Genomic DNA, 12,497 nt, shown 5'->3' on the forward strand with positions numbered 1-12,497 from the left:
AATTCCCTGAATGTGGGACTTACAGTTTTAAAATCGGGTAAATCTCAGGCAAAACATGTCAGTTTCTTTTTTGGGTCCTCAATAATTTTTAATTGAAATTTTTATTTATATATTTGTAGATTCACGTGCAGTTCTAGGAAATAAGACAGATCTTATGTTTACTTTACCCAGTTCCCAGCAATGGTAACATTTTGTAAGATGATGGTATACTATCACAACCAGAATACTGACATTGATAAAACCTATCAACCTTATTCATATTTCTCCAGTTTTATATGTACTGCTGTGTGTGTGCACATGCACATTTAATTCTATATTTTACCATGTGTAGATTTGTGTATTCACCACCACAGTCAAGATACTGAACAGTTCCATCACCACAAAGACCTCTCATGTTGACATTTTTATAATCACACTCACCTCCATCCTGCGCCTCATTCCTGTCCTAACCATGAACAACCACTAATCTTTCATTTCTAAAATTCTGTCATTTCATAAATGTTATATACAAGGAATCATGGTAACATTTTGGAATTGATGACTGTTTTTACTCAGCATAATTATCTAAAATTTCACCCAAGTTGTTGTGTGTATCACTAGTTTGTGTTTTTTATTGATTTGTAGTACCTGATGGCATATATGTAATACAGTTTGTTTAACCATTCATCCATTTAAGGACATCTGGGCTGTTTCCAGTTTTTGAGTATTGGATAAAATTCCAATGAACACTCAGGTACAGATTTCACATGAACATAAATTTTTCTTTCCCTGGCACAAATGCCCAAGAGTGCAATTGCTAGATCATATGTCAGTTGCACATTTAATTTTATTAAAAAAAACCAGCCAGGCTGTTTTCCATAATGACTGTACCTTTATACATACCCCCCTCCAAAAAAAAAAAAAAAAAAAAAAAGAAAAAGACAGGTGTGGTGGCATGCACCTGAGATCACACCGTTGCACTCCAGCCTGGGCTTAAAAAACCATCAAAAAAAAAAAAAAAAAAAAGGATTCAGTTGTCCTGCATTCTTACCAGCATTTGGTGTTGTCACAGTTTTCTACTTTAGCTATTCTGGCAGGTATGAAGTAATATAATCATTGTGGTTTTAATTTGCATTTCTCAAATAGATAATGATGCTAATTATCTTTTAATGGGATTATTTGCCATTTGTACATCTTCAGCAAAATATTTGTTTATATCCTTTGATCATTTTCTAATTGGATTGTTTAGTTTTTTAATTATTGAGTTTTGAGAATTCTCTATATAATCTAGATGCAAGTCTTTTGGGGATAGAGAGTTTTATTTCTTCATTTCCAATTTGTAGGCCTTTTATTTATTTTTGTTGCCTAATTGCAGTGGCTACAACTTCCAGTACTATGTCGAATAAGAGAGATGAGAGTGGACATTCTTGCATTGTTTCCAATCATAGGGCAAAAGCGTTCAGTCTTTCACCATTAAGTATAATGTTGACTGCAGGTTACTTGTAGGTGTTTTTATCAAGTTGAGGCAATTCTCCTCTGTAGGGGGTTAAATTGTGTCCCCCAAACAGGTAAGTTCAATTTCTAACCTCCAGTATCTGTGAATGTGACCTTATTTAGCAATAGGGTTTTTGCAGATGTAATTAAGGATCTTGAGATGAGATCATCATTGATTTAGAGCGGACCCTAAATTCAACGACTGTTGTCCTTATAAGAAAATGGAGAGGGAGTCTTAACACAGAGACACACAAAGGGAAAGGCTCAGTGAAGACAGAAGCAGAGATTGGAATGATGCATCTACAAGCCAAAGAATACCGAGAATTGCCAGCAGCCATCTAGGCAAGACTTATGGCACAGATTCTCCTTCAGAGACCTCAGAAGAAACCAACAGTTTGATTTAAAACATTTGGCCTCCAGAACTGTGAGAGAATTCATTTCTCTTGCCTTAAGCCACCCCGTTTGTGGCAATTTGTTACCTCAGCTCTGGGAAACAAATACACCCTCTATTCCTAACTTGCTGAGTTTTAATGATGAATGGGTATTGGATTTTGTCAAATGTTTTATCTGCATCAGTTGATATGATCATATTTTTTTTCTTTAGCCTGTTGATATGGTGGATTACACTGAATGCTTTTTGAATGTTGAGCCAGCCTTACAAACCTGAAATAAATCCCATTTGGTCATGGTGTATAATTCTTTTCATACATTGTTGGATTCAATTTGCTAGTGTTTTGCTAAGGATTTTTGTGTCAAGGTTCATGAGAGAGATATCGGCCTGTAGTTTTCTATTTTTGTACTATTTTTGTCTGGTTTTGGTATCAGGATAATACTGGCCTCATAAAATGAGCTGGAAGTGTTTCCTCCTCTTCTATGTTTTGGAAGAGAATGTGTAAAACTGATCTTAATTATTCTTTAAGTGTTTGCTAGAATTGTTTGCTGAAGCTATCTAGGCCTGGAGATTTCTTTTGTAGGAGCTTTCAAAATTATGAATTCAATTTCTTTAATGGTTATAGAGCTATTCAGATTATCTATTTCATATTGGGTGAGTTCTAGTAGTTTGCTGTTTTGGAGAAATTGGCCAATTTTTTCTAAGTTGTCAAATAAATGAATGTATAGTTGTTCATAATATTCTCTCATTATATTTTTAATGACTGCAGGATCTATAGTGTTATTCCATATTTCATTTCTGATATTAGTGATTTGGATCTTAACTCTTTTTATTGGTCTTGCTAGAAGTTTGTCAGTTTTATTGATTTTTTTTCAAAAAAAGCAAATTTTTGTGTAATTTATTTTTCCCTATAGTTTTTCTATTTCAAGTTAATTGATTTCAGCTCTTTATTATTCCCTTCCTTCTGCTTGCTTTGGGTTTGTTTGTTTATTTATTTATTTATTTATTTATTTTTGAGACGGAGTATTGCTCTGTCGCCCAGGCTGGAATGCAGTGGCAGAATCTTGGCTCACTGCAAGTTCCGCCTCCCAGGTTCACACCATTCTCCTGCCTCAGCCTCCGAAGTAGCTGGGACTACAGGCGCCGCCGCCACGCCCGGCTAATTTTTTGTATTTTTAGTAGAGACGGGGTTTCACCATGTTAGCCAGGATGGTCTCTATCTCCTGACCTCGTGATCCACCCGCCTCGCCCGCTCGGCCTCCCAAAGTGCTGGGATTACAGGCGTGAGCCATCACGCCTGGCCCTATTTTGGTCTTCTTTTCTAGATCCTTGATGTAGAAATTTAGATTACTGACTTAAGACCTTTCTTTATTTCCAATGTAAACATTTAGTGTTATAAATTTCTCTCTCAGAATTGCTTTAGCTACGTGGTACATATTTCAATATGTTGTGTTTTCATTTGCATTCAGTTCTATGTATTTTTTAAAAATTCCTTTTGAGATTTCCTCTGATCCATGGATTACTTAGAAGAGTGTTGTTTAATTTCCATGTGTTTAGATACTTTTCTGCTACTGATTTCTAGTTTCATTGAATTGTGGTCAGAGAATATACTCTGCATGATTTCAATTATTTTAAATTTGTTTAGGTTTGTTTTATGGCCAAGCACACGATCTATCTTGGTGAATTTTCTATAGGTGCCAAAAAAAAGTGTGTTCTGCTGTTGTTGGGTGGAGTGTTCTATACAAATAGATATAATTTAAAACCACTGTGGATAAATCAATATAAAATCATAAAAATATTCAATAAATATTCAATATTAGATAAAAATATTCAATTAGATCAATTAGTTGTCTTTTTCAGATCTTCCCTATACTTACTGATGTTCTGTCTAGTAGATTTATCAGTTTCTGAGAGGGAGTATTGAAGTTCCCAAATATAATTGTGAATTTGTCTCTTTCTTCTTTTAGCTTGATCAGTTTTTGTTCATGAATTTTGAGACTTAGTTGTTTGGTGTGTACCCATTAAACATCATTATATCCTCCTGCTGGGTTGATCCTTTTATCATTAGGTAATGTCTCTCTTTGTCTCTTTTAACTTTCTTTGCTCTGAAGACTACTTTATCAGATATTAATGAAGCTTCTCCAGATTTTTGAAAAATTAATACTTATGTGGTAGGCCTTTTTTTATATTTTTACTTGCAATCTTCCTATGTCATCAAATTTAATGTGAGTTTCTTGTGAGTAGCATATAGAATAGTTCCCACTTATTCCAGGGAGATACATTCCAAGATCCCCAGTGGATGCCTGAAACCATGGATAGCACTGAACCCTGTGTATACTATGTTTTTTTTCCTATACACACAAACCTATGATAAAGTTTAATTTATAAATTAGGCACAGTAAGAGATTAACAATGATAACTACTAATAAATAGAACAATTATACCAATGTACTGGAGTAAAAATTATGTGATTGTGTTCACACAGTCACACTCTTTCTCACAAAATATCTTATTGTACTGTACCATGGGTAACTGAAACCTCAGAAAGTAAAACCACAGATAAAAGGGGACAACTGTAATTGTATTAACATTAAATATAATTGTTTAATGTAATTATTGATATATTAATTCTTGTTTGCTATTTCATTATTTGTTTGGTTCCTTCAGTTATTATTCTTCTGTTTCCCTTTTCTTGCTTTTCTGACAGTTACTTGAGCATTTTTTATGATTCCATCTTGACTTATTTGTAGTGTTTTAAAATATGTATCTTTGTAGAATTTTCCTAGTGGTTTCTCTGGGTATTTAACATTCATATGTGAGTCATAACAGTCTACTTATATCAATATTTTACCACTTTGATTGAAGTGTATAAACCTCACTTCCATTTAGGTTCCTTTACCTTCCCCACTTTTAAATATCATTGTCTAGAGTGTAAAATGGTGTTATAGTTTCAATTATCAAATATGATTTATAGAACTCATGAGTTAAAAGATAGTCTACTTTATGTACTTACATTTCTGCTCTTTCTGTTGTCCTTTCATCCTTCCTGATTGCTCTTTATCATTTACTTTCTGCTTGAAGAAATCCCTTTAGCTATTTTTTAACAGTATATCTGCTAGCAACAAATCTTTTTGTTTTCCTTCAACTGAGAATTTAATTATTTCCCCTTAATTCCTGAAGGGTAGTTTCACCAGATATGGATTCTATTTTCTGTCATCTCTGCTCTTCTATTGAGTCCATCAGCAAGTTTTTCATTTTTGTTATTTTATTTTACCGTTCTATAATTTATATTTTTGGGGGGGGGGGAAGGGACAAACAAGCCAGTTTTATTCAAAAATAAGTCCAAGGGGGGGAAAAAAGAAAATTGAGAATGAACCTGTAGATTATAAGGGTCTTTAGAAAAATAGTAGACAATCACAGAGTATGTATTTTTTTAAATTCTTGTTTTTAACTTAATTTTTATTTTTAATTAATAAATAATTATTGCATGTATTTATGGGGTACAATGTGATATTTTAATATATGTATACACTGTGCAACGATTACATCAAACTAACATATTCATCACCTCACATATTCATCTTTTTTTGTTTTTTCTTTTGTTTTGTTTTCAGACAGGGTCTCACCCTGTCACCCAGGTTGGAGTGCAGTAGTGTGATCTCAGCTCACTGCAACCTCTGCCTCCCAGGCTTAAGCAATTCTCCCACCTCAGCATCCCGAGTAGCTAGGACCACAGGCGCGTTCCACCAGGCCTGGCTAATTTTTGTGTGTGTGTGTGTGTGTGCGTGCGCATATATTTTTGGTAGAAATGGAGTTTCACCATGTGGCCCAGGCTGTTCTCGAACTCTTGAGCTCAAGTGATCCGCCTGCCTCGGCCTCCCAAAGTGGCAGGATTACAGGCATGAGCCACCATATCTGGCCTACTTATCTTTTTATTTTTATTTTTATTTTTTTCATAGCAAGAACATTTAAAATCTATTCTTTTTTTGAATAGGTTTTTGGGGAACAGGTGGTGTTTGGTTACGTGGATAAGTTTATTAGCGGTGATTTCCGAGATTTCGGTGCCCCCATTACCCAAACAGTGTACACTGTACCCAATGTGTAGACTAAAATCTTATGCTTTTAGCAGTTTTGAAATGCACAATACATTATTATCAACTATGGTGATCTTGCTGCACAATAGGTCTTAAGAACTTATTCCTCTTGTCTAGCTGGAACTTACTACCCTTTGGTCAACTTCTCCCCATTTCCCACTCCCTCCAAGCCACAGTCCCTGGTAACCATTCTACTCTAATTCTCAGTTCAACTCTTTTAGATCTCACATATAAGTGAGATTATGTGGTGTTTGTCTTTCTGTGTCTGCCTTGCTTCACTTAGCATAATGTCCCCCAGGTTCATTCATGCTGTAGCAAATGACAGGATTTCCTTCTTTCTTATATTTTTATAACTTCTTTTTCTTTTCTGCAAGTTTCCTTTTTTTTTTTTTTTTTACTTATTATAAGATAATGTTAATTGATTGTTGAAGCATTTTTATAATGGCTACTTTAAAATCCTTGTCAGATAATTCCAACATCCGATTCATCTTAATGTTGGCAGTAGTTGCCTTTTCTCAGTTGAGTTGTGATTTACTTGATTCTTGGTATGACAGATGATTTCTGATTGAACATTTTGCCTATTATGTTAGGAAACTCCTATTTACATTTTTTATTTTTTCAGTCAGTCACATTATTTATGCTTCACATGCAGGTGATGGCTTACTTTTGTGGTCTGCTGTTCTAACAGCAGTTTAATTTTCAGTATTGTTTTACTCTTGTTTATCGGGTATCACTGATGCTGACATTTGTCCCAGATCATATCGCCTGAAGGAGCAGAAAGGATTCCCTAGGTCAGGCTTCCAGGTGTCTCTCAGTGAGGGTAGGTATGGTGGGACACTTCTACTGGTGCCCTGCACTGTTGGTGTCTCCATGGGTAGGGGAGAACAGTCATACACCCACTGAGACAGAGCCTTCCCAGACTGTGCCGCCTGCCATCACTTTATGCCTCGTGTCTGTTCTACCTTCTCACCTCGATATCTCTAGGTGAAAGTGGGGCATCTCAGGCCCAGGGAGAAGGCGAATACTTCTTTCGTCCACTATTGTTGGTGGGGTTTTTGAAGATCCCCCCTTACCTGTGGTGTTGGGCCCACCTGATGTTGTCACAGGGACTCTAAGGGAGGAGTAAGCTTACCTGGGCTGCCCTCTGTTGTTCAGTTGGGTATCAGGAATGGCCAGGACTAGGTTTTTTTTCTTCTGTTGGGTGGGAAACAGGATACCCTTGCTCTTTGTTTTTCCCTGGGTCTCAAACCAGTTTGCCTTCTTCTTACAACCTTTCAGAGTTCTCCCCTGGTTGTCTCATGCATTATTTCCAGGGTTTATACTTGTGCTTAGCAGGGAGGAACAATGAAAAACAGGTCTGTACCACATGTCCAGACCAGAAATCTCCCTCAGTTTTTAAGAGTATAAAATTGTCCTGAGACCACAAATTCTGAGAACTGTTGGCCTTACAGAAAGGTGAAGTAATTAAGCTTCCCATAGGATTTGGAGGACCACCGAAGGGCTCCCTACCCACATCCAGCCTGCCACTACACTAAAATTCTCGGTTCTATATGAGCACTTTCCAAAGGGCTATTTTAGGTGATGGCACTTTGGGGAGCACTATACAGTCACTGGCTCATCTTATTAACTGGTTACTATCCACTGCAATGTCGAAGACTATAAAAGTTCTCCAGGATGGGACATAGGATTGGCAGGCAAGCACTGGAAGAGAAAGTCAAGTTCAAGAGACGATCTCTATGCTGCCCCAGCTGCCTGCAGGGTCACAGAGGGTGGTGGAGGATTGAGGGTGAAGGGATGAGGATACAGAAATTATGAGAGATTCAGAGGAAATTTCATAGAGGGACTAATTCCTGTCCATCATCCCAATTTTGCGTACCCAAAGACTTATTTATTTCATATTTTTCTTACTTAAAGACAGCAGTCAGACAAAAAGAACTTAAAGGACTGATAAACACTTTTAAAAAGTAAAAGAAAAAAAATCGTTGTACTGATTACTCTTGGTTTCATGGATTCAATATCTGTGTTCTCTGTCACAGCCAGGCCACCTGATCCAGCTGCTTTCCTGCCAGAAGCTGGCTGTTTACATGGCAACCAATGCACTGATAAATTAAGTAAAGTGCCTGAATGCAGACACGAATGCAGCACTTTTTAACTCCATAGTTTCCCACTTCCCAATATTCTCCTCCCCATGCTTTCCTGGTTTCCATAATGCCTCCTCCAAAAAAGAAATTGGCTTTCAGAAAGCAGCTAATGTTTCCAACAAAAACTTCATTGGAGAAAGATGGTTCCATCCCATTCTCAAAGAATCCATTTCATTTATCCTGGAAGTTAGCTACATCTCTGGCTGTGCTTAAATGATGACTTCCAAATGTCTTTAAAGTGTCCAAAATAAAAATGATAAAACTGGGGATTTGGTAGCCCTTAAAGTTCCCAGACTTATTCCCTAAAAACAGAGATTTTAGAGATATTATTTGGCCATAAGTTCTCTAGTTTGGGACCCAGTATCTGTTACGAGATTGGCTAAGGGTGAGAGTTTATGAACAGATAAGGCAAAACAATAAACAAACCCCCACAAACCGCCTTTGAAGACCACTCTTGGAAAAAGTACTTTATGGTAGAGTACACACAGTACTCACACAAGTCAAGCCATGGAAGAGGCTGTGGAGCCTAGCAACAAATATCAGTTGAGCACCCATTTTGTGCCACAAACAGTGCTAAACACTGGGGAAACAATAATGAACACGACAGACACAATCTCTGCCATCCCTCAGTGCAGCAGGAAGCCATTTACAGCACAGATGAGAATAGAGGTGAATGAAAATCAAGGATTTGGGAAATATAAATCTGACTTGAACATTTCCAACATTTTAAATATAGAAGATATATAAATGTGTATCTAATTAGAAATCTACAAAAGTTTAATAATATCACCTTAGAATTAGGATGGTAATTTCAAATTTTAAAGTGAGATAATATTTTTTGAGGTATTACACATTGTCATGTAAATAAGTAACAATTGGCAAAGCAAAACCTCCAGACCGTTTTATCGCCCAGATTCCCAATTCTTAGCACATAACCAATTAAATTCTGAAGAAAAGATGGTTTTCAGACATTGTCCAACCATGATATAGTGATGATATGCTTCAGAGCTAAAAGTTATATATTTCCAGATGAACCTTTTTAAAATGTCACATCATTCAGTTAGTGCACATTACCTAAAACCTCTGAGCTCACCCTTACAGCACTGTCCAACAGAACTTCCTGTGATGATGGAAATGTTCGATCTCTGCACCATCCAATTCAGTAGCCCAAACAGAATTATTGAACACCTGAAATGTGACTAGTGAAACTGAGGAACTGACTTTATAATTTTCATTAATCTGAAGTGATTTAAATTTCGATAGCCACATGTAGACAATGGACAGTGCAAATTTAGTCCTAAAGTGGAGGTGATTCTCTGAGTGTCAGGGAAAGAATTTCCCTTCCTTTGGATTAAGTCAGTCTAAGTTGAGAAATTATTTAAAAATTGAATAAGCCAGAAAAATCACTATATCAACAGGACTATGAATAAACAGCAAAGTAAAGATTAGTATCTGATTTCAACAAAACCCACGAACGCAATGTCCCTCTCTGACATGACCAAATTTAAAAATAAAACAAAAATGCATATGTGGTTGAAATATGTGTAATCTCCTTTAAAAGCCAGTGCTTATTACTGAAGAAAAATAATCCAAGATGTACACACTTAATCAACATTTTAAAAATATTTTTAGGCTGGGCCTGGTGGCTCATGCCTGTAATCCCAACACTTTGGGAGGCCAAGGCGGTGGATCACCTGAGGTCGGGAGTTTGAGACCATCCTGACCAACGTAGAGAAACCCTGTCTCTACTAAAAATACAAAATTAGCCGGAAATGGTGGTGCAAGCCTGTAATTCCAGCTACTCAAGAGGCTGAGGCAGGAGAATCGCTTGAACCCAGAAGGTGGAGGTTGTAGTGCGCCGAGATCACACCATTGCACTCCAGCCTGGGCAACAAGAGCTTAACTTCGTCTCAAAAGAAAAAAAAAATATATATATATATATAATGGGCTCAATTGTCAAATAAATTTCAGAAACACTGTACACTACACCTCCACCTCTCAGAGATTCGTAATACACTTCAGCATAAAAGAGGGTGTGAAAAGCATAAAAGCTGGGCATGGTGGCTGATGCCTGTAATCCCAACACTTTGGGAGGCTGAAGCGGGAAGACTGCTTGAAGCTAGGAGTTTGAGACCAGCCTGGGCAACAAAATGAGACCCCATCCCTACAAAAAATAAACTGAAAAACTTAGCTTGAAGCCAGGAGTTTGAGACCAGCTTAGGCAACAAAATGAGATCATCTCTACAAATAATAAGTTAAAAAAAAGTAGCCAGGCATAGTGGTATGCGCCTGTAGTCCCAGCTTCTCAGGAAGCTGAGGTGCGATGATCACTTGAGCTCAGGAGTTTGAGGCTGCAGTGAGTTATGAGGGTCAGCCTCGGTGACAGAGTGAGATCCAGTCTCTAAAAAAATAAATAAATAAAAAGGCTGTGACAAGTCCTATCAAACTGTCCTTGTCAGATTAGAGAAACCCAATTCATATCATTTAAGTTAACCTAGCAATTCCCAAATTAATCTGGCCATAAAACTCATTTTCATGGTACACTTGTCTCAGAGGAAATTATTAGCCCATCAAACACTGATTAGAAAACAATTATCTAAATAAATCTAGGCAATAATCTTTACTAACTCTCATATAACTAAATTTGCTGGGATAGGTAAGAGAACCTAGGAATAAGTTAGACCCTATTCTCCTAACAAACAGATCTTCAGGTAATTGTGGAAACAGCAACAAAGTGGCATTCTTACTCCTATAAATGGACTCCTGAAAACACTTTGATGAAATAAAGTCTCATTAAAGCTTATGTCACCTACAAGTTTCTCACAGCATGCTAGAGCAAATTTATTAGCTCAGAAAGGACAACGGATCTGCCACCCCTGGCAAAAAGAGGACTTGTTGTTCTGAGTAATGAGGAAGTAAGAAACTAACACTGAGCACCTAACAGTAAGCGGGTCAGATCGTTTGCAGTGACTCTCTGATATACACTGTATTTTTACACATGAAGAAACTGAAGATCAGCTACTCTGAGGGTTCAGATCCAAATAGTGAGTACAAAACACCGTTCCCACTAGACTATGTTTCAAATTCCTTCTAACTCCTTTAAAGATTTACTTAATTGTACCCCATTGTGACTAAAACCTCATTCCGTTGTGTACTTCTTACCAAGCAGAATAGAGCCTCCCAATTTTTTCTCTGTCACAGCACTTTGTAATATTGTCCTAGATACTGGGGGAAATGGATAAAGCAGCCTGTGGGCAGGCCATGCACAGCCCCTCCAAGCGGAAGGAGATGAGGACACTAGCACAAGTGCTGAGCTCATCAGCTGAGAAGCTCTAATATGAAACAGTACAAACAAAAAAATTCAACTTGTTAGCTGTTTCCCTGCCACTGCCTGTTTAAGTCCTTAAAAATAAATACCAACATGAAACAAAAACCACATGCAACATTACTACTGAAGGAAAAAAACAAAACAAGAAGTTCAAACCATTTGAACAGGAGAAGGTGATACAGGAGAAACTAAGGGATCCGGATGGGGCAGTTGAAACATCTCAGGTTTAAACTTGGCATTCGCTATCTTCACACATTCCTCGAGCGTTGTGATGAACGTGTTACACGTGGCACTAAGCAGAGAAGAGGCTTCATTCATGTTCTGAAAAATTACACAAAGACTTGAACAGATTTGCATACAACGACATGGAATCATATACAACCTTATCACTAAATAAAAAGACATCTCCAACAGACCCATTACTATGTTCAAATTTATTTAAAATACAGTACCTTAGAAAATTAAGCTGGGGCAAAAAAAAAAGAAGAAAATTTAAAAATCTATGAATAAGAAATGCCTGTCTCCTAAACAATGTATGAAACTAGATTCTAAGAAAAACTAAGTTTTGCATTGAATTATCATATTGAAAAATCGTGTACAAAAATTTATCTTAGAGAAATCTAACCTAAACAGTAATTTTCATTTTCCCAAAAGTGGTCACAGACATGGAATACCCTTAGAATTACTTAGTGGCAGTACAATTCATGTCTACCCTCTATCTGTTCTCCCACTTCTTCCTTGACAGAGTAAAAACCCCAATTTTGTTCAGGATCGCAAAGTGCCCTGATCCTGGGGGATGAATAGAGACTGATCTAAGCTAGTCATGGCTATTCCAAGACTCTTTACCAAATGCTCATTTTTTTCCTGGTTTCCCTTGAGCCAGAAAAAAACAAAGATGAGAAGTCTGCTGGAGAATTTCTGGGATTTTTGTTCCCTGATTCAAAACCAAGCACAGCAAGTTGAGAAGGACTCTCTCCACCCTGGCAACCGCACTGCCTCCTGCCTCTTTGTGAGCTTGACAGTCATCTTGACACCTGGGGCATTAGGAGAAAAACTCAACACATCAAGAA

At 37.2% G+C, this 12,497-nt stretch overlaps 1 protein-coding gene across 2 annotated transcripts in view; it reads right to left on the reverse strand.

The window, feature by feature from the left end:
• VSIG1 (V-set and immunoglobulin domain containing 1) overlaps nt 1–12,497 on the reverse strand; it is a 39,243-nt gene that overhangs the window by 21,568 nt on the left and 5,178 nt on the right. The gene's annotated exons all lie outside the window — the stretch shown is intronic.

This window comes from Mandrillus leucophaeus, unplaced genomic scaffold (genome assembly GCF_000951045.1).
Source record: "Mandrillus leucophaeus isolate KB7577 unplaced genomic scaffold, Mleu.le_1.0 Scaffold1055, whole genome shotgun sequence".
NCBI classification, from domain to species: Eukaryota; Metazoa; Chordata; class Mammalia; order Primates; family Cercopithecidae; genus Mandrillus; species Mandrillus leucophaeus.